The sequence below is a fragment of the Corvus cornix genome, chromosome 15 (genome assembly GCF_000738735.6).
Source record: "Corvus cornix cornix isolate S_Up_H32 chromosome 15, ASM73873v5, whole genome shotgun sequence".
NCBI lineage: Eukaryota > Metazoa > Chordata > Aves > Passeriformes > Corvidae > Corvus > Corvus cornix.
In genome coordinates this window covers 274,636-301,539 of record NC_046345.1, presented here as the reverse complement: position 1 = coordinate 301,539, position 26,904 = coordinate 274,636, and the positions used below count along the sequence as shown (strand labels likewise).

At 38.6% G+C, this 26,904-nt stretch overlaps 1 long non-coding RNA gene across 1 annotated transcript in view; it reads right to left on the bottom strand.

The window, feature by feature from the left end:
- Positions 1-26,904, bottom strand: part of LOC120410835 — a 208,878-nt gene that overhangs the window by 114,858 nt on the left and 67,116 nt on the right. The window contains exons 2-3 of the long non-coding RNA XR_005603176.1: positions 24,672-24,791; positions 9,863-9,920 (exon numbers count right to left, since the gene is read on the bottom strand). This is a non-coding gene — a long non-coding RNA (uncharacterized LOC120410835). The remainder of the gene's footprint in view (positions 1-9,862; positions 9,921-24,671; positions 24,792-26,904) is intronic.

Genomic DNA, 26,904 nt, shown 5'->3' with positions numbered 1-26,904 from the left:
TGCAAAACCCTTTTAAGGAAGATAAATTGTTCAGTGACATCAATGTCCATTTCAATTATGGCTTTATTCTGGTGGAGCCTGTTCTGCACAATACACCTGCTGTTCACCTGGTTGTGCTGTAAGAAAATACAGTGGCAACCACATGACACTAACCTTGAACATTTATTTCCCATTTCTCTAGCATATGGGATAGCTGATGTAAATGACACACAAGAAGTAATTACTTTTCTTTGTAGCAGCCCACACCGTCAGCTGAGTTGAAATCACCATTATGAGGAAATACATTGATTTAATTCACCTTAGCACAACTGTGTTTCCGAACTGCACTGGAGATAAGAGCTGCCACCTGAACATGAACTAGGCGAAGATGGGGAGCCAGAATGCACCAAAAGGATACTTGCAAATGGGCAGAAAACACTTCTTAAAACCCAAATAATTATCTCTCCAAAGAAATTCATGCATCACTCTCCACCCTGCTTCACTGGAGACAAAACTGCCTGAGGTTCAGCTCTACTGGCCTCAATAGGGCAAGAAGGGAAGGTTGGGAGGGGTGAAATTGGTCCCACTTAGAGAAGCAGGCAACACTTCTCAACTCTGCTCTCTCTTCAGGTCTGAAGTACTGCTCAGTGAAGTACGGGAGCAGTTCCCCTCTGGCTTCTGTGGACTTTCGAAAGCCTGATGTGGAATATGTAATGCCTTTTTATTTCTGTATTTTAGTCTTTATTGGCAGCAGTTCATTAGTTTTGAGAGACTAGAAAGGCTCCTTAAAATGAATCTCAACCAAAGTGTCATTTAATTGCAAGCAGTTTATTTCAAAATGTTTCAGTTAAAATAAACTGGGGTTTTTTTGTAAACATCATTACATTTCAAACTCAATTTTGTGACAAAATGACTATTTACTTTCTCTCCTCTTTTAGGTAAGAGTATTTTCCTTGATACATTCTAGTAGCTTTTAGTGGATGGAAAGAAACACCTGAATAGGTAGTTATTCAAAATTATAAGTACTTTTTCCCCCACAAGAAAGACAGCTGCTGTTTAAATGATCTTGTCTCACATGGGGAAAGAAAAAGCTTTACCACACTTCCGTACAAATATGGGCTGCCCACAGGACACAAACAGAGCACAGCATGAGCCTCAAAGCCCTGCTGTGACATTATGCAAAAGCAAACAGTAAAAAAGGAAGAGGTTATAGAGGCAAATTGGTGTTGCATTTAGAGGTTAATAAAGACCTTTTTTTGAAGAGAGGGTCAGCTTTATGGGATATTCAGGTGGCTAACTCAATAGAAATCCCTAAATGACTTTAAAATCTCCTACATGGTGTTCATTCAATTTCAAGAACTGTGATGTTATCAGAACAATGAAACAAGTCATATTTATAGTTTCTTTTTCTCCAACTGCTTTGTGTCTTTCTCTGTACTTGACCCCATTTTGAAATGACACAGTCCAAGGATACATTTGAATTAGTGAGAAGAGAGAATCCCAGAACATCCTGAGTTGGAAGGGATCCACAAGGATCATCATATTCCACCTCCCGGACCACCCCAACAATCAAACCGTGTGCCTGAGAGCATTGTCCAAACACTCCACATCCCTTCCCCTCCCAGACGCTAAATTATTATCATTTTTAACACTACAACCCAGCTACCCCCTTGGAGTGACCGAGACTTATCCTTCTAGCAATACATTTCCTGTTAACTGTCATCTCTCAGCTGAGGGCACGTCACCTGTCACCTCAGTCTGGGCCTGCTCTGCTTGCAGCTCCTTCTTGTGTCAGTCCTGAGCAAGCCACATAACACACAACACCTCTGCTTCTGCCTTCTATTTATTACAGACACCTGAATCCAACTTGCAGTGTTGTTGCAAGAAAAATTTACCAGAAGTTCTAAAGCATGATTGTGAATTATTGATGGCCACCCTGGGGCTGGCCAGAAAATGGAGCATCTCCTCCATGACTCATTCCAAAGTTTACTTTCATTCTGACTCCAAATGAAAGCCAATGAATCATAATGAATGGTACAAATTCGTGTAAACATTTCCTTATAGTAAGCATGTTCCTATGAATCATTTAAATGAAAGTATTTTCAGGAAAAGATGGATCATTTTGTAAACAGTTGTTATCTGGGAAACAGGTGATGACGGGAAGGCTGATTTACGATCACACACATTCAGATCATGCAGAACTGGATGAAACAGTTGCTTCTCCAGAGTGCCAATCTCAGGAAAAATTATTCAAATGAAAATTATGCCCCATATGGCTTTTAAAAGATTTACTTTTCATTTCTCGTAGGCATCACTGCAGAAACCCCTCTCCCTCACTGCCCGCCCATACTCATCACCCCAAACACAGATCCCCTGATTAATCACTATTGCTTCCTGACCAATAGAAGATTTAAGACATACAGCACTGGTGAGGAATTTATTTTCAGGCAATAATTTTTTTTCTTTTGAACTTTTTAAACCTTCAATGCACTAAAGCACTTCAGATGTATGAACTTCTTTATATCTCTAAAATTGAGATGACTGTGCTAATCACCAATTTAATATTTAATCTGAATGAAGGATTATTTAATAGTTGGTGTAAGGAATGGTGTATAGACAAATGTTCTCTTTTGGATAGCTTCTTTGGGCTCCATTACTGTTTTTCTTTTCTCTGAACTGGGTCACTCCCTGACTCATTAATTGTCTTCTGAGATTTGACCCATTTTTCTGAGTAGTCCTCTAAGACCTCTCAAAAAAGGGATGAAAGCAGTCCAAATTGCTGGTATGGGTTTTTTAAGGTTGCCTGAATAATCTGAGCAGTTATCTGAATAATCAGGAAGAAGTGAATCAAGTCTCACAGTATGAAAGCCCACAGGGGAAGACGGTCAAAGCTTAGTCTTGGAGGGAAGTTCAAAAGACATTGAGCTGCCTTTTGGATGGAGGTGGTCAGCTTCCTGCAGTTCTGTCCAGGCCCGGCATGGGAAAGGGGGCACAAACACCCACATTTATGCATTTCACCATGTGTAGATAGAGGTAAGAACTCCAAAGTCTTTTTTGATGTAAAGTTGCCATAACACTTTCATTCCTCAGAGTACAAAGAATCCAAGAGAAATAGCAGCCTGGCAAAACAAACACACTAATACTCTTAATTCTGAAAACTGACTGCTGCAGTTAATATACTTAGTTTCTGTTTAATATCACCAGTGAATAGTAGGCTGAAAAGAAAATTCAAAAGGGGTAATTTTCTTTGATTAAGTGAATTGTCAAAAGTAAATCAGGATAACTGAAGAAATTGAAAAGGCCAAATAACGTCACTAGTTTGTTAACATGGGAAATACTTTGCGGTGTCCTCTCCTGGGGCATGTTGCACTCATTATGGATTAGCTGCTTATTGGATAAATTATATGTCTAAGTTTATCCAAATTTTCTTTCATCCATAAATTCATCATTACAACAAATTATATATATTACAGGAAGTATTTTGTGGGATTTTTTTACCACTAACTCAATTGAACACCAAGATAGCCATTTCTTAGTGCTTTTACCTAGCTGACATGGGTAAACATCACTTTCAAAATTCCACAGTGATATTTGCAAGAAAATATATCTGCTCTTTCAGAAATGAGACCTCATGTCCTGAGACAGCTAGACAGATATAGATGCAAACAAGGAATCTGAGTCACTGAGAAATAGAAAAAAACAATTCAATACCAGGAAAAGGTCTCTATTTGTGGGACAAGAAAATGCTGGTTTGAGATATGTAAAATGATACAGTCATACATTCTCAGGGCTTTACGTTTAAAACATTAAGCCTAGAAGATTCAAGATCCAATTCAGTGTCTCTTCCTTTATTTTTCCTTTTCTAAGAAAGCTACATTTCCTGCCACAATTTCAGTTTACTGGCATTTGTCTCACTGTCGTAAAACAAAATTTTCCACATGCTCTTTCTCCTTTTTTTATGAGCAAACATTTCATTGTTTCAGTACCAGGTTCAAGTCTAGTGCAAATTCAAAAACATCAGCTGGATGACTCAACAGCAGCCAAATGAAGTAAGAATCTTCTATCAGACACTCCTTTCCCCAGAGACAATGTAATAAGTAAAAGCTTTTTCTGACTGCAGACATTTTATCACCTGATTGAATTTGGAAAAATACAGATGGTTGTACACATTGAATGCCTCACACGTATGTGTGCTAAAACCAAACTGGAAATGCTTGTTCACTGTAATTACTTACATATGTAAATATATCAGTCTTGTCTCTCAGTCCTCAAAGGCCCGTTCTAGAAATTGAAACAATTTTAGTTACCACTTCTTTGTTTCCTACAGGCTACTGCTAAGCTGGCTGGAATCAAGAGTTTAAACTGTACAACTGTTGGGAGCTGGCTCAGCAACAGACATAATTTCAGCAATGTTTTTGTGTTAATTAGTATTTAGAATTAAACACATCACTACTAACGCCACACTATGATTGGTCCCCAGAATGATGCTTAGGGCTGTATTTATTTTATAATAGGACAAAAAATAAAGTAAAAGTGTCTCCTGACAAGTTAGTGTAGCCGAGTAGTCCAGATTTGTGGGACATTTGTTCAACATGAATAACAAAAAGCACATAGCAGTGAGTTTTGTAGGACCCTGGGATTAGGAATGGGGAATATCCAGAGATATTCTAGAACTGTGTCTATGTCTAGAACTGACCAGACCAATTGTCCAGCTCTGCAGTGGAACAAGGGTAGCAACAATCATGAAATCACAGCTGTACTGTTTCTGTGGTAAAATGTATTTCGTTGCCTTAGTGAAACAATTACATTTGGCAGCTGATGCACTTGCCTCTAAGAAATATTAGAAATGCCACCACAATCATTAAGAAAAGTTCATGATCAAATGACATATCAGTTTATAGCAACATCTGTTTTGGGGAGGAATTGGGGGAGTGATGGAAGGGAAAAATAAGAGAGCTACCTCACACATATGCAATAAATTTCTGCTTGCAAAAGCAATTTGTAGAGTCGCTGGGAAAGCCAGACCAGCATTGAGAGTCACTCTATGAAATACCACTCCAAGGTGACACCACATGATTTTCCCGTTCAGTTTTCAGAAGAACTCTGTGTTCTACAGCCTAATTCCCCCAAAACAAGTTCCTGAAAATGTAACTTTGGGGTGGGCGGGGTGGTCTGCTCCATGTCAGTCCCATTTGGAAGCTGTTCTGAAAAATCCATTGCCTTCCTTCTCCCTTCAAACTGGGGGGAGAAGGCTTTGCCCAGCTCCCTTTTCTGGGGAGAAGCCCCAGAGAGCAGCTCCGAGAGGGAGCATCACTGCCTCAAACAGAGGCACAAACGGCGCAGGCACGGGACCAGCTGCCAGGGCAATGCTGTTGTGGTCTGCTACCCTGTTCTGGAGAGGAGCCGGGCAAAAACAGCTTCCTGAGATCCAAACCGCAGGCACAACTGATTGGGAACCTCTGCAAGCTAATTCTATATATGAACAGCTAATTTTAATATATGAACAAAGCAACTTGAAAATTTAATGTGATGTACATCACAATGGGGCACAGATACCTAATGAAAGTAGCAGGAATAAAAAAGATTTGTAGCAATGTGAGTATCTCACTGGTTCAGAAAGTACATTAATCACCACTGTGGTAAAGTGAGAGTAAGGAGACATCCATGTGAGCTTGCACAAAGCATTTTCCACCTGAAACAAAGAGAAGTGCATATGTTGGAGCACTTTCCCAAGCAATACAAGAAGAGTACACCTCAGGCTCTCATTTATGCACCTTGTGTCATGGTAAAAAAAAAAAAATCAATGCTAATTGCATATGTTTTCAAAAATACTCTAAATTACTCTATTAAAATAAAGATATGCCTCAGGAAACAGCTCCTGTCATGCATATTAATAGAGTAACAGAACTCCATTGCGTTTACTATTTCCTATTTCTATGTGTTTCCTAGTGAAATCTCTGCAATGGCTGTGTGTACAAGCTGATCATGGGCACTTGTCCTGCCAGACTCTCAGAAAATAAAAAGAAAAGAAAAGAAAAGGAAGAGGACGAAAATATCATTAAGGTTCATTACTAATGAAAATCAGACCTGTGACACCAACCCTTGCCAGCACTCCTGAAGGCAAAACGAATGAGGCAGCTTCTAATGCATGATCTGGTGACAGAGTAAAGAAAACCCAGATGAGAAGAGGTCCTAGCCAAGATCTCCATTCTAAGATTTTACAAAAGAGGACGTTAGAGAGCAGCATCCAGGATAGCATCACCAGCACTGAGGAGCAGCTTCTCTGAGGAAAGGTAAAATCAACAGTATTAATAATAATTGCAGGTTTTGAACTTTAATAGAGGTAAGAATTCTTCAGCTTCATCTGGGATTTGAGTCAGAAGCTCAAATTAAGAGAGCAGCGACCTCACAAATGAAACAAACCCAAACTTCAGAATACCTGGGTGTCCTGGAGAGTTATAGCCATCTGTGAGATATATTAAATTAGCTGTATCAGGTACTTGATGCTCATAAGAAATACCTTCTCTGAAATGAATCAAAATGCAAGAAGTCATTGTCCCTTTTGCCCTTGACAGTGACCAGTGATAACAGACATGACACAGGAATCCCCAAAGGTGTGGAAAAACAGCAGGAACTGTTAATCTTGCAATGTCTACTGTAACACTGTACAAGTGCACACTGTGTAAGCAACCAGTACCCCTAACTTCACCTGGTTTTAGCAAGAGCTCACAGCTCCTTCCTTATCCGTACAATGAAAATGAATTTCTTTTGACCCCAGCAACCAGTCACTGAAACTCACTCTCCCACTGAGCACTGCCTTATTGAGAAGACACGAGGAAAACCAACAGCCGTGTATGAGAGTTAAAATCTAAATATATAGATATAATGTAAATTCTTTACCTAACAATCTTTACAACTCTAGGACTCACTTAAAATGAAATTTAGGACACAAGAACCCTCATATAAGCCTCTCCTCCCTCTCATTTGTAATGGAAACAGGTATTGCCTTCAACTGCGTGAGCATGTGAGCAAAAATTATGGAATTGTAACCTGCTAGGAATAATAAAAGTCATTCTTACAAACTGATTTTTGCTGACATCCAACGAAGAAATAACAAATATATCTTAGAGATTGTTCAGCCATTAATGCAAGTTTGTGCACAGAACAGGCTGCAGTTCGCAGCTATAAAATGGTGCTCTTTTAACCATACTGGGGAGACTAATTCAATTCAGTAGAAGAGAAACAGTCAGTGTAAAAGTTATGTTCATAAATGGCATAAATCTGAACTTTTCAGGACAAAGGCTTGATATGTCTTTATGTCTTCCTTGCCCCTCCTTCTCCAACAGAAAGAACATTTTCTTCTGTAAATTTCTTTAATCCACTGAGAGTGAAAATTAACATCTCTAGACCGTCATTAACAGTAGCATTTTGAAACACTAAAAAAAATTCCATTTGTTTCAGTCTGCGCTTTAAAGTCCCCCAAAATAGGAATTGTTCCCAAAGGTGCAATCACAAGTATTTCATCAGAACACAGTTAGCAGTCACAAAGATTCACAGCCAACAGAGTAGATACCAACCTCAAGAATGCTTACACCTGTGAATTTGCATCAGTGCTTACTTGGCTAAAGGGAAGAAACACTCAAATTCCTCCAAGAATAGTTTTTTAAAAAATCCTGCATCGTGTTTGCTGTAAATTAAATTCTAAATAAGTCATCAAAGAATGGCAAGAAGGCAACATCACCTAGGTAGGTGGCTACGAGTCAAGAGTGTCTGACATAAGCTCCATCTTCGGAAGCCTTGTCTGGAACTAAATTGTGCAAGACACTTGTTTAATTTTAGAAAAGCTGTTCAATGTCACTAAGACAGACAGTGGCTGTGATGGTGTTCTGTGCTTGGCTTTTTTCCCAAGAGATTTTTCCAGGATCGAAGTGCCTGTGAGCAGTGGTGGCCAGAAATAAACATTACACAGAAACCCGAATTAGAGAAGCCAAGGAAGATGAAAGAGTTGGGCTGGAGGCTGGTGCTGTGTGGGGTTCCCTGCAGGAGGGCCAGGCTGTGGCAGCGGGTGGACACCATCCCCTCCAGCTCACCTTGGAGAAGAGCATGAGCTGGAAACAAATCTTCTGGTTTTCAGTGAAGAGCTGTGTCAATTAAAATAAACTTCATAATGAGAGAAATTCAGATAGAATGTGTCATCCCATTTTCCTTGAAATATAAAGATTAAAAAGGAGAAATATTTAGACAAAATAAGCTAGTCTGCAAATGAAGGGAACAACTGGTAACTAAATATCTGCCTATAAAAAGGCATACTAAAGCATACTGGAAGGTAAATAGATGTTTGGGCAATATGAAAGCTGCGTGGTTAAAAAGGAGCAAAGTACTTTAACTTGTATCAAAAAAATGCTAATAAGCAAAATGACATTGAGAAATTAGAGCAGTGGAAAGAGAGCACATCACAGGCAATTTAAAATGTAAATTCCCTGCAAGAAATGCAAGAAAACCCTGCAGATACTCCAAAGGCAATCAGAGAGCAAAACCAAACTTACAAAAGCCATAGACAAGAACCTCAAATGTTCAGCACATACATATAAATCCTCATATCTATGAATACTGCTGCATGGCATTCTAATATTTCATAATGCCTGATCTGAAAACAGACATGTAGTGCGTGGCACAATGGGTGCGAATTTTATGTCCTACAGCCAAAAGATCTGGAGTGCAGCTGTACAGAACACTTACTCCAGTGTCTCCCAGTCACCCACAAATGAGCTGACCTGACAGACCTTGGTGTCTGAAGAGAGGTAAGACTACCAGGAACTGAGATTCCTAGGAATTACACAATTTATGCTAGGATCCATCCAGCTACTCTTTCTTAGTGAACCAACACACCTAACCATGTTCCTCACTTTGCTGCAACCCTGCTGAGGAGGGGAGCACTGCTCTTCCTGTTGGACAGAGCACGATATCCATGCTGCAGTCACAGCAAAGAGTGTTGAACACACACCTGAGCTGATCCAGGAGCTGGTGGCAGTAAATCTGTAGCAGGATGTGAATTGCACATATTAAATATCCAAGTATTTCCCAGATAAATTTGGACCATCCAAACGAATTCAGTTCCAATATGTTGCACTGAAAGGTTCTGTAAATGCTAAGTGAACACTTGCACAGAAGCTCATAAGCTCCAGTCAGAACATGGCTCATGTGCAGGATCCAGGCATCTTACCCTGCAATCCAGGAAAATTTCCTGAACTTCAACCACCGCATTTCAGTCCAACCTCATTTCTTTAAGTATCTCTACTCCAAACTGCAGAAGCCTAGGTAGACTATCTGGACCTCACTGCACTCTTGCTGTATACATCATTTAAATGACATTGAGAACTCTGAGTCCTTGATCTTCTGTTTTCTAAAGGACATAAAGAAGTGAAAGGAAATTTTCTAGCACAGTTCTGCCATGCAGTGAGGAGGTCACTGAGCATCTATATTTTCAGTTGTGAAGCAATTACAGTTTATAATTCTCTGTTGAAGTGCAAAATTACACAAACAAAAGCAAACACAAAGAATGCTAATTTGTGGGTGTGCATCAGAAATGAATCATTCCACAGTCATCGCCCCCTCTACATTTTATATTAAATTACTAAAATAACACTGACAATATTCATTAATCTAATTGTTCAACTTACATGCTTACTGTATTTAACCCTGGGAATGATGCAGAATAAATGCCATGCCTGCAAAGTTTCCATTTTCCTGGTATAAACTACCACAGCATGAGACTGTCATACAACTACAGATCTTTTTTTCCTTCTAGACTTCAGCTGAACTTCATATCCCCACAGGGGAGAAGAGTGGTAAAAAATACTGGAGTAGGGAGTCTTGTACTCACCAGGTACAGCTGAACCAGTGTGGAGGAAATGTTGCTGTGGGCAGGCAAATGATTATTCCTGCAAAAAACAAAAGGTAGAAAATATTTTCTTTCCTCTGTTTCCTGTTCCCTTATCTATTTCAACACAGCTATGAACAGCTCCAAATTTGAGATGTCATATTTGACTTCTAAAATACAGTGTGTTGTTCTATACAGCTGGCTTCAGCTAAAGGACTGGGAGACACTGGGCTGTCCAGTGGGGTGGCACTTTACAGAACCATCTGCATGCTATTCATTTTATCCTTGCGTTATTTTAACTTCTTTGTGGAAGAAAACATCCCTTTGCTTTGAACTCCTGTGTTGCCAGGTGAAAAATCTCTTAGCCTGTAGCTGCAATTTGCAGTAGCAGTTACACAAGCCAATGGCATATTTGTCACCCAATATTCAGCAGAAATTCTAACATGGAAAAACAAAAACAGTGCTTTTTAAGGACCAGAAACACTGACAGATCTCTTTGGTTGATTGGCTTTGGCCACTGCTCTCAGTCTCCAGCTATTATGAACATCCCCTTCTACCTTTTCTTCTCTGTCCTTCTGCTTTCCCATCTCTGCAGCTGTTTAATTCTCAACATTTACACTGGTAGAGGAAATTAATTTTTCAATTATTTATGTTTTGGCAGTTGGATGAGCGAAATTCAGTGCTGCTTGGGAGTAAAACTTTGATTCTCTGGGCAGTTCTTCATTTGTTTATTATAGATACTAATTATGAACAGGAATACCTGCTGAGTCACTACAGGGACCAATCTCATGGGGTATAGAAAAGAGGTTAAATAGTTTTATCTCATCCACCAGCATTGAAAAGTACATCAGGCTCCCCTCTACACAAGGTTTGCAGAGTCAGCAGGGCTCCTTTTGCTGTGGAGGGGAACCAGAGGCTCTGGATTTGAAAGAGGCAGGGTAGGATTATGTGTGCAATCTTTACAAGAAAAAAACTACCAAACAAGGAAAGAAAACCAGGGTGATTTGGTCCGAGTGCAAGGTAGCTCCTTCTAGAGGTAAGTGTAGGAGCACAGGATGCAGCCACCTGAGGGCTGTGCAGGATTTAACAGTGTGAGTGGCAGAGATTCGTGAATATTTCTCTCCTTCCATCCTTCCTGCAGGGATGGAACCCTGACCCTGAGAGCTGTGGCCCTGTCTGCCCTGTTCTCTCTTTTTCCACTTGGTAACTGTGAGAAGCAAGACTTAGAATACATTATTCACATCTCAGACCACACAGTAACTGCATAAATGACATTTATCACTATTATCTAAACTGATGGCTGGGAAACCAAGAGGTATGTATGTAAAACTGAATACATCCATCCATCCATGCATACATATACTTATATAAAATGTCTGTGGGTGGGTAAATTGGCTATATAAACATTTGAAGCAAAAATTACCATTTCTGATTTCCTTAAATCTCATCCACACTTTCTTTACCTTTATATCCATAATGTCTTTCTGAAGAAACCCTTAAAGAAGGCAATTTATTCTTCAATAAGGCTTAAAAACCCCTAAAAGTGAGGCAATTAACAAAATTATATCAAAATTGGATGACAAAGAACTTGAGTAACTGTTAAAACTGAACTAGAACTAGGTTAATACAAGAAAAAACTAATTGTCACTTAGATACTGGACTAGAATTAAGAAGATTTAATGAAATTCTCAAGACCTCCACAGATATAAAAAATGACCTATGGACAATCACTGTGTCTGAAGTCCCCTTTATGAAATAAGGATGACAATGATACTGACTCTTACTTTGAGGCTGTCTTGTCTGCTTAATTGTAAAAACACTGAGTGAAAGGTGAGTCATTCTTTGTAAATTGAGCCTCAAGCATTCCTCATTCTCCAAAAAGTTAGAGAATATCATTGAAAGGGTCTAGTATACTGCAAGTTACCAGCACATAAAGAGGAAAGTCACACCAAATTATAGTTAATAAATAAATCTAAAGGACAAAATTGTAAAGACAGATTTTATTCCCAAACTATGTCTTGAAAAATGTTTGGAAAATGCAGGCTGCCCAGAAGGCATTTGCTGTATTGCAGGGATAGTCATTTGTCCAGATGGCAGAGGAAGTTACTGGGGGCATGAATTTGATTCTAACTCATAAGGAGAAGCTAAGTAAGAATTTGGAAGTAGAAAGAAATTTGGGAGGGGAATCAGGAAATGTCTGAGTTCTCTATTTCATGAGAACAGTGACATTCAGCAGATTCACAGAGACAGTAGGCTGGATCTTTTGAGAAGACATTCTAAGGGAAAAAGAAGTGCAGAAGAACTGGCAGCTATTAAAACAGACTCTGTTAAAAACACAAAGGCAAAGGAGTCTGCCACAGAGGGAAAACACTTGGCATGACTCTTTAAAGAACTTACAGATCTAAAAGGAACATGGCATAAAAGAGAAATGGACAGACATTATAGAACTAGACAGGTATACAATCAGAAAAACAAAGGTTAAAAGGGAGTTATTGCTGGCAAGGAATACCAGAGATAACAGGAAAGAGGTACTTTCAGTCCCATGAGATAGAAAAGGTAGAGATTATCTAAAGAAACTGAGAGCAAATGTGAGACAACAGAGAAGACAGAAGGATTCAAGTTATTTACTATCTCACCTTCCCACAAAGACCCAGGTATTTTTTGTGCTCATTTCAACAGAAAAACAGCCTAAAGACCAGAACCAGGAACAGCTTACATGTTCAGATACACAGAGAACCTGAAGGAATTTATCCTAGACTTGTTGAGAAACTAGTCAAAGCAACGCTAGGACCAGCAGTAATTCTGTGTGATGACTCAGTGTCTTCAGACAGCAGGACTTCAAAAACGTTTAAAGTGCTAAGTGCTCACTATATTAAACTGCTACTTCATATTTATAAAAATTAGATTCTTGTTCTCTTCTTGGTTTATCCTCTGTAAGTACGCAGGAGAGTGCTTGGCAATGGCCATTGTTCAGTCTCAATGTGCTGAAAATTCAGTAATTCTGTGCTGTATTGGTTCCTTCAAAATATTGTCCAAGGGAATAATTCCTGCTACAAGCAACGGTGTATGTCTTTGTCAGATTTACAGCCATTTAGGGAAAGAAACACGCACCAGGAAGTTGTGTAATTACATGAAGTGATATCAGCACAGAGCCATTTCTCTCCTTCATTATCTACATTCTAAAAATTGGACAGTTATCAGTTAATAGATTCTAACTGCAGCTCGAGTCTAGCACTTTATAAACATTTACAAAAACCTATCAGTACAGAAAGGTAATCACACCTTGCATTTTAAATCATCTCTGAGGACATATCCTGTGTTCCTTGAAAGGATGGACCCTCAGATCATTACAGTTCAGCAGTTACAGAAATCACAGCAGTGTGGGCAGTGTCTGTGTCTTAATTCCCAGCCATGGACACAACAGCTTCACTCATCACAGATGAAGCGGCACAGGGAATAGTGAACAGGTACTTGGAGCTGAAAACTGCAAGAAAGTAAATTTCACCAAGAACGTTTCATTATTTTCTTTCCCCTGCTTGCCTGTTGTATTTTTACTTCTGCCTGTAAACCTTCAGGCACAACACCTCGGTAGAGTTTCTAAATATCAGTGCAAGATAACATGCACCTGGTGTTTATTACTGTAAGTGTAACATCAATTAGATGCATCACAAGGGAGGATAATTACCTAGATTTAGCGGAAAAAATCTGCTCTGTATGAATATTTGAACATATTGATGGCCCCACGTTTTCCCAGTTTGTGGGAAGAGATGAGGGGTTGTCTTAGGTTTTTTTAAAGACAGTATTTTATTACAACTCAGCACTCTTCCTCTGGAAAAAAAAATAGGGAAAAAATGGTTTAACAGCACAGTTCCCTTTGCAAGTTGACATCAAGATACTCTTAATAAAGATAGTAGTTTATTCCCTTAACTTCTCACTGTGGCATTTACTCGATAAAACTCCACATAACTAAATCAAAAGATCAATATGTGACCCTATGAATTTATAGCCACCAAGGCATCCCCAATATTCATATATATGGTCCTAGACATAATCTATGTACCTATACTGCAGCTTGGAAGAGAATATATAAATAATTCAGAATTCTATGCAAATATCTCATTGCAGAGACACAACAAACAGAAATTGCTTTGCACCCATCCTCATCCATAGGGTTTGAGCCACATGGGAGGTTGCAGGACAACATGAGTAAATGTTTGGATGGTGCATTATGTGCCCTGTTTTACCTCTAATAGGCACCTGTAGCCACAGCCGTACTGAAATCTAGTAAACTATTTTCCTGGATAATCCCACACCTGCAAATGAATTTTAGACAACTGCAACTTTCATTTTCAATACGTTTCTAAGTACTGAAAATTGGATTTGAATGCACCTTAAGCACTCCAAAACTGGATAGCCACTGGACTCCAAATTTATTTCTAAAATTCCTTGTGACTTCCAAGTGAATCACATGCTGGTTTGAGTCTTGAGGCCAATGCTGCATAAACCAGTAACTTTCTGCTCATCTTCTGTATTTACACCTTGGAGCTAGGGAAAATACAGAGGAAATTGCACCCAGACGTGTAGATGATTTATAGTGCCTTGGGCCAAGCGATACGATTTATGCACTATGTCCTACATAGCCCAGCCCAGAGGCTCTGCATAACACTTTGATGAGGATTTAATTTACCTCCTGTAGTGATAGTGTAGTCTGTCATACCAGAATTTAAGTACATTAAACAGCAACACCATAAAACTTCTCATTTTCATTCATAAGTCAGAAGTAATTCCAGCAGGGGGAAAAAAAAAGAGGGTATTTCACATCAGAAACAGATTCTCATCTTCTGAGACAATTTTTTTTTCAGTTGAAAGTCTTAAGAGTGATATCCCATATACCCTCCTGATCCTTTAGCTGGAGATACTGATAGCTGGCAAGGCAGCAATATATGGTCATATGTGTATCTCCTGTCCCAAAACCCTGGGTAGTGCAATTAATTAGCACAATGGGCAGTGAGATGCCACCACATCTGCAATGATCAGTAAACATGTTTTCTTCTGAGACCAGGTAATTGACTGTCTGGGCACTCCTAGTCCCTGTTAGGTCTCAGCCAAACAGATTAATTTAAACTATCAGAAAACAAGCCCTACACCTTCAAAAGTGCTGGGATCACTCACCCAGGCGGCTCTAGTCAGAGCTGGGAGTGCTGGGAAATGAATTGTGACAGTGAGCTGCTTTCTGAACAGCTTCTTAATGATCATGGTTCAGGATAGACCTTTGTTCTACCATCTCCCCATCCCTGTTGGGGGTGAGAATTGGGGTCAGAACTGTGTCCTGGTGTTTTTCCTTTGCAACGTGATTTTATTTGCAGTGAGGCTCTCAGACACCTGTTAGTAGACTGCCAGGGCAAGGTCTGAAGCCCTAATGCAGGCCAAGTGCCACACTGGTGTTATTAAGCAGACTTAATCAAACACAGCATTGTGACTTCCAGTCCAGCCTAAGACACTCTCAGAAATCCAGTCATAATTTCCCTGGAATGAAGTGATAATGGGTTCTTATTTTCTACGGACACTTCGAGAGGAATATGCAAAATATCTTAAATAAGAGATGACACGTACAGAGAGGTTAAATGGAATTATTCCATGGAAATTCATTCCCTTCTGCCCAGAGCAACTGACACTAATACACATATTTCAGACATAAAGGCTCATGCCATAGAGACAGACGTCCCAGAGAGATGAATTGTTTCTCACTTGCATGAGTAAATTCAGTTCACTTAAAATTAAATTTGCATATACGCTGTTTTTCTTATTAATGACAAAGAGAAAATACTTGGCTAGACTTGGTCTGCAGACTGGGTAGATTGCTTTTTATCTCATTTTTCTGAGAAGAATCCAGCTTTTTTAACAGGAGTCAAGTATTCCCGATACCAATGCTCATAGGGGCTGAAAAATCTCACAGCTCAAGAGCTTCCTAAAGTAGCTAAAGTACCACCTGAAGAAGCAAGAATAAATAGAATAGTGTCTGACTTCTATTTCTCTTAAGCTTTTTTGTATACATTTGTCTTTTCCTTAGATAGCAACCAACTGAAACAGTTTGTGTTTGCCAAACGTTCTCTTCTCCACTCTCTACAAATTTGGGAACCCTCTGTGAAGTTCTAACACAAATTAATAAACTCAGCAGAGGATGAAAGTCCAGTTATCAAGTTCCATTAATGCAAGTTTTGAAATGCAGCTGCTAATCAAATACCAGCAAATTTGTTGTAAAATTACTTGTAGGTCAATTGATTCTGTAACTGAGGCGATTTAAATAGCAGTCAAAAATTTCTTGGTACACTAGAAAAGTATCTTTGCTATTGAAGCATTTTATTGAAAGAAGTAAACAAACAGTACAACTTTCTTAGAGGGAAGACCTAAAAGGATGATTTCAGGCATTAGCCACATGGCTTTCCAAGTAAATGATGGGTCTTGCAAAGGGGAAAGCTGAAATCATCAAATTAACACTTGAGAATTTCTTTAACTCAGAAGAACATTTGCAGTGATCTCAGAACCCTTCTAATTCCTCTGAGCTGTCCTTTTAACAATATTAAAGGCTGTAGCATGTAGTGACCGTGAGGGAAATCCTATTTTCAGTAACTCAAAAAAAGATTCAAATATCAGAGCTGTAGAGAATTTTCTGGACTTGCACAGGAGAAACAGCTGAGGAGATGGAAATTCTACAGGTATTTTGTATTTTTTCTGGAGTTCCAGTTACATTAATTTTAACATTTTGTAATTTATGTTTCTATTCTTTATGTAAGTGATGGGTGTCTCCTGAATGAAGCATTTCTCTCTAATCATAATGCAGTTCCTAAAATCCATTAAAATCAGAGACACGGTGTTAAAATGTCAAGTGTGTAATTGATGTGTGAAATAAATGGACTCTCAGGGCTATGTAAAGGGTGAGCTGGCACTCTGAAGGATACTCCAAATGAAGGCAGCAATATTGCCTGTTGAAATACAATAGACAGGAACATTTTAAGGCAGCTTTTACCACTGACCTTCTTTCTCTTTCCTGACAACGGCTGTAAAACACAAACAAAAATTCAGCAAATAAAATACTCCATTTGGGCAAAAATCCTACTGCAAATCTCCCATGTCTCTGAAATAAAGTGAGAAAGATTCAGAAGCAGAGCAAACAGCCTGAGGGTTTTTTCAGACTGTCACAGAACTGAAGCTGGATTCGATTACTTTTTGCAAGGTGTGGTAAAAGACCACAACAGCCAACACTCACCGAAGCCCTGAGCAAAGCTGGGAAAGGAGGAATGCACTAATGACATAGAAGGTAATGTCAAGATTTTGGCACTTTCAGAAACTGAGAAATAATTATGGATCTTGTTCAGATGGAACTTCTACCCATCAAAGAAGCATAGGCCTAATCTCTCCTTACATTTTTTAGTTTGTTCAAATGGGGTACTTTTCTTCACATTGAGAAGCTATTAAATCTTGTGATTGCACAAAAAATTTCACATCTGCATTTGAGAGATTAAGACATCAATGTGGATATTTATGTAAGATTTGTTAACATATATTCATTTTTAAAGATGTTGTGCCATTTTGCACCATGATAAAAGACATTAAATTATTCTATAATTCAAGGGCACAGATGAACACCTTTGAAACATCTGAAGAGGACAGAGAGCTACAGGGATAGATGTGTAGAGGGTGAAAATTAATAGAGCCTAACCTTCTAATCAGTCTGAAGATTTTAATTTCCATTACTACCAGCAGAATTTAATTGTCTATTTAATTGCATAAATGTTGCCAAGTATCATATTTTATATTTCTACAGTCATTATGAATATTCATCTAAAAATGATGATTGCAAATAGGTTGTCAATAGAGCAGATAGGCAGTCTGAAATGCTTAATAACCAGCACAATGATAATTATTGAACCTTGTATAGTATTTCCCATCCCAGGTATATAATGGCCTCTTCTCTTCAAACTAACAAAACTTAATTAGGATACATTCCAATTACCTTGGGAGACTGCAAGCCTGAGAAAGCAAAATAAAAGATTGGCCCACAAGAAAGAAGTCTGGTCTTGTAAACAAGCAGTGAACTACAACAGAGGGAACCTGGAACAAAAAGAGAGCACTGGCACAGATGCCAAGCACAGAGCTTGGCCCAGTCTGAGTACTTTCAAAAATACTGAGTAATTTGGCTTGTTCCACCTTCATTAAAGTCTTCAAGTAGATTGGAATCAAAATTAATTCAGTATTTTGGCCATTTAATATGAGAGAAATTGTTGTCTCTCCCACTGTCATTCAGGATTCCCTATTGTTTCACTACGAAGAGGCCACTGTTACAGCGACATTTAATTCCTCATAATAATTCATGGGAAACAACAATTTAGTTTTCTTTCTTCTCTTGTATTTTTTTGCTCAGTGGTAACAGTAAATGAAAGATCAAGGCCTGATGAAAGTCTGGCATTTACTAAGGATGTTTGAGGACCAGGTATCACACATACAGATGTTCAAAACTACACTGAGAGCACAGCAGGCTTGCGTGTCCGTCTCTCAAACCTCATATCCACATCCTTGGTTTAATAATTATGTCTGTTCTGATAATCATTTACTCTAGAAATCATGTTAAATGTGCTAGTCCTAGAAGGTAAAATGACAGATTACAGGCAACTGAAGTTGCCATTCCTCAAATGAAGTAAAAAACTTGACCTTGTCGACCTTGCCACCTAAATGCGAAGCATAATAGAGTCTGTTATCTTAAGCCTTAGGAGGAGACCTGCAATTGTGTGGTCATTGCCTCTGTCCTCCAGATCCAATCTGCCACCCTGCTCCAAATCTGATCCGCAAGCTTGAATTACTGAGGGAATTCAGTTCCCTGCTTAGAGTGCCTCGAGGTTTATGTGTCCCACTGTGCCTTACAGGGGTCAGTCCCCGCCAAGCAGCACTCACGCAGCAACCATTGTGTCCAGCATGATTTCCTTCAAACACATCCCTTTCCTCTGCAGATCAATTCCACAGGAGTGCAATTCCAAGCACATAAATTCACCCCCTCCATCAACAGAGTCTTTAGCCGCTGATAGAGCTCTGTTAGAAAAGTAACCTTTCACTGATCCCAGCCAGACACTGATTTTTGTCATCCCAATATAATGAAGCTGGAAATTAACAAGTTTTTTCTTTAACAGAGGAAAAAAGTTTTTTAATTAACCTGGGCTCCCTCTGCAGCAGCTGAATGAAAGCACTGCAGGTGCACCTAGCCAGCAGAGCCTCTGTGCACAGTATGATCTTTCCCCTAATGCGTACACATGTACATTTACATTTTCATATTTCTTTAATTTATGATTCTGTTTCACATTTGGTAAAAATTGGCTCTACTTTTTTAGCAATTAAATGCTTCCATAGAATGCATTCCTTCCATGGGTAGACCACAGTTAAAGTTCCTGTCTGGTATAAATCACCAGAAGTCTCCTGACTTGAACGGAACAGAATTGATTTACACCTGCTCAGGACCTGCCAGCAAATCTCTGAAACGCAAAATATGTCCTTTTTCTTTTCCCCTTTTCTTTAAGCCACTCCATTTTTATTACCCTTTGAAAGGAACTCTGAAGTGTTTACTTGTCGAGAAGATAAAATATTTGCTGTTGAAGTTCATTCCCTTAAGTTTTACAGTGATTGCCAGTGTTGCAGGGGTCATTCTTCTCCCCACTCCAAACCCCAGGTCCAGTACAGAGACATCAGTGAATGTTTAGAGGAACAGTGAGCTTCCAAGGACAGGGACAGAGCCAGCACAGGAGCTGCTGTGGTGTTCTCAAGGAGAACATTTTGGTAGAGATCTACCAGAATTTGTTTCCATCAGTATCTGGAGGTCTGAGAGTTTATGGCTATATTAAGAAACTAGGGAATGAATGGAATTTTTAAAATTCTGGCTTCCTTGTGAAACAGAAAAGTGGAAATAATTCGAAATAGTTCTATTCAGAGACAAACTACTCTGACAGGTTTCTTCAAAAACATGCTCTCCACATGCGTGATAAAAGTGTTCTGGCTGTGTTGGGATGATTGGAGCCTCCTGCAGTGTGGGTGCCCACAATCCGCTGTTCAACCAGCATCCAGAACTCCAGAAACCCCTGACAAACCCTTTTGCTCTTTATACAGAGAAAAAGATCTGCACTGAACCACCCTGTTAGCATTTATTCTGCCTCCCCAGAGAGCCAGTGTCATTTATCATTAACTCCCTGCATGCTGAGCTGACTGGTTTGATAGCCTGAAAAGGAAAGGTTGAGTGTCTGCAAAGCTGCACTCTTAACATGCTGCTTATTTGATATTTTTAGAGATCCTCTCAACACTTCACAGTTATCAAGCTTCTTGATCTCTTTATAGTTTGATTTACATAAATTTAAGTGTTTCTTTCCTCTAAATAAACATCCAAGCAATTCAGGGCTTAGTTGATTTCCAGCCCGTTGCAAGTACAGCAAGAAAAGGCTAAAGATGAGAAATTACAGGGGTAAGTATATTTCATTGACAGAAAGAAAGACTGCTCATCTAAGAAAATATATTTTGGCAATTTCTTTATCACCTCAGTCAGGGAACAGCCTATAATCATAATGCTTAGAGACTACCAAACAAGTTTAAAGTCCAAATATTGCATTACTTCTAAAAACACAAAAAGAATAAACATTCCAGTGCTCTTAGTTTAGAGCAGACTGCTAATAGTTTAAATCATCTCCAAATCCACTAATTTCTGTATAACTCCACATTGTGGTCTCTGTTTTCCATTGTAATCCATAAGGTTTCCCATGTAAGATACAAACCACCATCAAGCTTTACAAATTAAAGAGGAAATGCAGTTAATAAGTGCTATCTTAGGCTGTGAGAAAAGAATATCTGCTAGATTGGGTCACTCAGAGAAAGCTCTCTGAGGCTTCACTTGCATAGCAGGATAAGCAGATGGATCATGGTCCTAGTACACGGCTCTCTCACTCTGATTTGGAATGCCAATTCCCACGTTAAGCAAGACCTTAGTGCACCTTACCCCCGTAGAATTACTCTGCCAATCCAATGTTCATACTGCAGCTCCGGTGGTTGCCTGCTGACTGCTCTGCTCCATCAAAATTCACTGTAGTTTTGTGAAAGGATAGACACCAGGCCAAAATTTCCATCCTGCAGAAATCCCTCATTTTCAAAACTGCAGCAAGGAGGGGCAAGGGGTGAAATTGCTTTTGTTCAGTATCAGAACCAAATTTCAGCAGTAAGAAATCTTCCAAAGGTGGGAATTAAAAGAAAAACAATTGGAAGAATGGAAACAGAGTTTGTGAATATTTCTGGCGTGGCAAGGAGAGTCCAGAGTCAGTCTGAGGAGGCTGCGGGTGAAGCCTCTCAGCCAAACAATCCAGAACAACCACCACACGTGGGGCCCAAGGGAAAGAATGGCCCAGAAAGGGGTGGCTGGAAGGATTTCTTCCAGCGGACTTGATCTGTCAGAGCTAAGAGAATGCCTCAATTCCACTGAATAAGCATTTTCTGGTGGAAAACGGGGCTCTTTAAAAAACTTCAACAGGCTCTGAACACTTCAGCATCACACATCTCCTTTGCTGCTTTGGCTTTCACCCAGCAACCTTTGCAACATGTCCTATTCTGTTTATATTGTATATTCCACTATAATGCTGTCTGAAACTGTATTTTAGTCTGATTTTCTTCTCCCCTAGGTTGGTAAGAATTGCAGAATTGCTCCCTAGAAGCCAGTGAATACAAAGTAAATGTGAAGACAGCCAAAACTCTGCCTCCTGTCTGACTCCTAGTGCGACGTGTTTACTCTTAGCCTGTTCTAGCTGTTTGCTTTTGGCTGTTTGCTTTCAGCTGGCACATGAAGACAGCTCACTAGTGGCCCATTATGAGATGAAAAAGTATTTCATGATGGATTGAATTTATTTTGGGTGCAGATTCAGAGCTCAGAATGGTATAATGAGGCTATCTTATATGAATCTTAATGCAGTGAAGGCAGGTTGCTTAGATTGTATTTGAATTTCAGTATCAATTATTTTTTGGCTTTGCAAACAAATGTTCAGAAGACTTAAACAGTGGAATAGCACGTATAAACAGAAGAGAAAAACAGATTTAATACAAATATTCTGAAGAACAAAGTCCACATGCAGAAAAAAAGATAAAGCTATATTTTTTTAAATGCAGTGAGACATGAGCTCCACAGAAAGTCATATGTGCCTGAGTCTTTTAACCTGAAGAAATTGTAGTGCTTTATGTGCAGAAAATGAGGCAGCACATGTATCACACACACACAGAGGCTTTTGCCACGGTCACAGTGATAACTGTACTTGTGTTTATTGTCAGGTAGAACTCTGTGGAGAGCTTTTTGCCTCAATTATTCTATGAGTATGAAGAAATGCTCTAGCAAAGTGTGCTGCTCTGAATGTACAGGTGAAGCATGTGTACAATGGGTTTTTTTCCTCTGATTATCTAAGAAGTGTCCTTATATTTTTCTGCTAATTGGTCCTGGTTCAAAACTAGTGACAATCAGCAGCACCAAACTAGGTATTACATTGAGGGATACTGCAGCAAAACAGTGGTGTGCCCTCCAAAATTGACTATTTTTAGACCTTCTACATCACTGGAGATCTAATTGTTGCCAAGGTTATTGATTATTCTTGGTGTTTCAAATTGCTTGAGAGCTGAGTATTTTAAGTACATTTTAAAGTTAACATTGCAAATAGAGAGGGTAGAAAATTATAGAAGTACCAAGAGGCAGTAGTACAAGACAAATCTATTGTCTAGCAGCACAGGCTGATCAATACAATTATTAAACTGATGCACTAAGTGTATTTGTCTTGAGCCATGTAGTTTTAACATTAAATTAAACCAGAAAGAAAATACATTATTTTTAAGGACATTGAATTTTCTTTGTCACAGCAAGTAAATAAGGTCACGAACACATTTATTACATCTGGTTCTTTCTTCCGTAGTGAGATCAGCCATTTCTATTAAAAAATGGCCGTTCTGCTCAATGGTAATAGAATCAATCAGTTTCTGTTATATTTTGACAATTACTTTATCTTTTTCTGAAGAAATAATCACAATTCTATTAGGTTTTGCATGTTAAAAATTCAGAATTAATTGAGCGAATTGCTTATATATATATATTTATATATATAAGATTTCTGTATTCATAAGTAAATATTTCCTTCTGTATTTTTTTGTGTATATATAATTCAATAAATTCAGAGACTGAAGAAGAAATTTCTTCCTGATGAAAAAAAAAAAGGTATAAGAAAGGAAAGACACATGTCTGCATTGGAAGGAAAATACATAGGTTCAAAACAGGTCTCTTACAGACAATACAGTAGAGAGAGCACAAGAATGTATAAATTGTGTTCAATTAGAAAATCAGGATTTTCAGGGTACGGTGTCACTGAAATATGATCTGAAAGCGGGTTCAGAAATATCATGGAGTCTCTCTGTTTTCCTCCTATCCAGTCCTTCATCTGGTCTGACCAGGCATCGTCTTTCCAAAGTCTCATATTTTGCAAGGCTTTTCCAAATTGCGTATCTCTCAGTGTAAATGGGACACATTTCATGCTCTTCCATGTTTGGAAAACATGGAGTTGGAAGATTTGGCCTTCCTTTTCTCAGCATTTTAATCTGGAAAGGTTGTTACCAGATCTGCTCTCAGCCTTCTATTATTAACTGTTCTAGTCATCATAGTTACGCTTTCTTTGTTTTCTTTAAATTTATTTCTCTTCTTTTCCTCAATTCTTTATTAAAAGCATCTACCCAAAATGAACAAACAAGATAATCTGATTAACCAAATTCAACAAATGAGATTCTAATGAAACAAAGGAAAAATTGTTATAAACATTTTTTTCTGTAAATTATTTTTAAATTGGTGTACTGCCAGTTATGCACCTTATTTTAGAAAAATTATTCTGTAAGAACATTTTAATTCACTTGAAGATAGTCTTTGATAATACACACTTTTTAACCTTTATTCAATAATTTATATCTGAATATTAATTATCCAGTGGTTATCTTAGCTACACTATTTTCAAGAAAGCTATTAATTGGATAAATTATACCTTTAAAGTGCCAGAGAAGTAACACTCAGTACCAGCCACTTTCCATCAGAGGCACTGCTGTACAAGCAGATAAATACCTGTTTGACAAATGCACGTTAAGAAGAAATGTGGAAAGTATTGCATTGTCTAAAGTTTAATGAAATGCTTGAAATTGAGGTCTAAAGTTCATCACAATTTCCCATCATCCACTTTTACAAAAGCTGCAAAGTCAAAACAGGAAGGTAGGAGCTTATCTCACAATTAACCTTTTGTATTAAACAATGTTAAAAGTCATCAGAAAGAAGAAAATTCCTCTGTAAACTTTCTGAGAATATTTACATCACCTCCAGTGTGTTCTGATGTCACTCGGAAGGACACAATCCCTCAGTGAGACACTTGGCAGGCAGTGCAGATGAGAAGAGGCTCTAAAAACACCTTGGTGAAAATCAACATCAAGGTGAAAAATAATGCACCATTTTTTCAGTTACACATAAACCCAACCTTCTGGTTCAGAGGCAGCTTTTGGGTGTTTGGTTCCTCATGACCCAAAGAAGAAGGAGCTGTAGAAGCAGCTGTTATTTTTTCTGACTGGCATTACCAGACTGCTTTGACCCTTGCTGAAGAGAAAACAAGTAGATAATATGAACACACTTAGTGGGAGGAGTAAATATGATAACAAATTCAGGTTTTATTTTAAGTTCCACTTTCATGTCCACAAAATCCTTGTCCAAGGCAGGATGAAATGAAAGCCTTACCTTGCTGCCTAAGGGAGCGCGAAAGCCATGGCAACACCGCTGACCACCACTGCTCTTTCTTGATACACACAATTCCAGCAGTAAAAAAGGAGAACAGCATCTTCTGATGTTAAGCAGAACCTGTGAAAGGAACAGCAGATAGATTGTTATTGGTAGCACTTAAGGTAAAAAGGAGAGAGAGAGAGGGAGTTACAGAAAAGTGATACCTGTGAGAAGAAGGATAGAGAGACCTAAATAGCCTCCAGGTAAGTTTTTTTCATACACCTTATCTTCAAGACCAGTCCATGTTATTATTGTTGATAACCTTACAAATCAAGCAGGGTTATCAGAAAGTGGTGCAAAAATACTTTTCAGAAGTGCAAATTGGTTTTTTTTTAAACAGAAATGATACAAGAACTAAATGTTTAGATTAATGTGTAAAACACAATTCTATTTTATGCTTGTTTTTCAACTTTCATAGCCAATTGAGTATAAACTCACAACAAAATATATTGTAGTTCAGATAGGTAACAGGTTAAAGAAAGTCCAGCAGTGTCTTGGTACATAAAGGAAAAGGCAGCACTTACTTTCAATCTTTCTCTGTGCTTAAGCAACATTTTCATTAATCAGCAGTTCAATCAAATACAGTAATGGATGATTTATAGTTCCTTGGTCAACTTGTAGCATCACTAAGAGTTCACTAAACACCATGATTTTGAATTTAACCCTGGTTTCTTCTTGCACTTAGTAAGTGTTTAATTAATACCTGGCTTCCAAAGGATACCATCTAATTAACTTCTACAACCTAATGTATTAGTAGTCTAAATAAACAAAATGCATTAGACTTTTCCACTGGTTCAATTTGATTTTCCAAATTGAGGAATGTAGCTTGACATCTATGCATAGTAAGCTGGTTGCTTTCAGCCTGCTTTCAAAGAGAAAGAATTCTCCACTATTAAGGCAGTTTCTTTGCAGAGACAAGTGGTGGTTTTTATGTGAGTCTCAGTTTTTCCTTCCTGCTACACAGAGTTTCTATCTGACAGTTTTGAGTCCCAGGAGGAAGACTGCACTCGGACCTGAGAGGTTCCTCTGCTGCTCTAAGATGAAAATCAGAAAAGTGCCAAAGTGCCTCTACTACCTGGGTGTTGGATTGAATGAACATCCTTGGAACAAAACATGGTTCAAACGTAACCCTTTAAAATACAAAGAGTGAAATTTCCTTTAAACTCCATCTGAGGAGAACAGCATGTTTCTGGGTACTGCACAGGACAGAAATGCTCTTCTGAATAAAGTGGCTCCTAATACATCTAATACACAAATATATAAAAAGAATCACAGAACATTTTGTTACTTCACATATTGTTTCACACACAGAAGTACAAATGTGTTCACCTACAGTAAAATTAGAGCACCAAGAAACATGTTCTGAAATTATAGTCCTCTTTATGGTGTCACGCTAATTCCATAAGGTAGAGAATAAAAGCATACAAGCATTATTAGTCACCTCACACAGTTTTCCTTACCTTATCTAATTGTGTTTCTATCTTCCTATAGACTATCTAAATAACCCAATTTCCACAGAAATTTATGGAGTTTTAATTTTACAGATTTCTATCTACAAAATTCTAATTTTATGGATCTGTTTTGGCTCTATGTAACAATTACAAAGCTGCTCCTCCTACCATTCTAAGGCACATGGAACAGAAAATGAAGGGGATTAAACAAAGGGCACAGGAAAAGTATCCCATAAAGAGGAAACTATGACAAACTCTTTGTCTCAGCACCTCACATGTGATTAAATACTCCATGTATAGTCCCTGTCATATCACTAATGCTACAATAAATCCTGGACTGGTTTTTTCTGGTTTGGTTCTGTTCTGGTCTATCATTTTGTGTTGTATATAAAAGACCTTAACAGGCTGCTACTTCTGACAGATCAATTTAAATTTCTTTTTGGACCAACATCTCATTTATACAGCCTTGTTGAGATATTTGACCGGGTCCTGGGAACTGTTCTGGGCGTTTAAATCAGATTTAAGATGTTCTCTTACACGTATTTGCATCCCAATCAGTAGGTCTTTACTTCCCTGCAGGAATTCATTGCCATCCTTTACCCCTACTGAGGCTTATCACTTTCCATATACCAAGAATGTCCTTTGTCCTTCAAATTCCTATTTACAGTAATCTGCCTGTACTAATTTCCCCACAAATCATCACTGCTGGCCTGAGAGGTAGATGCTGTAATGACTCTCCT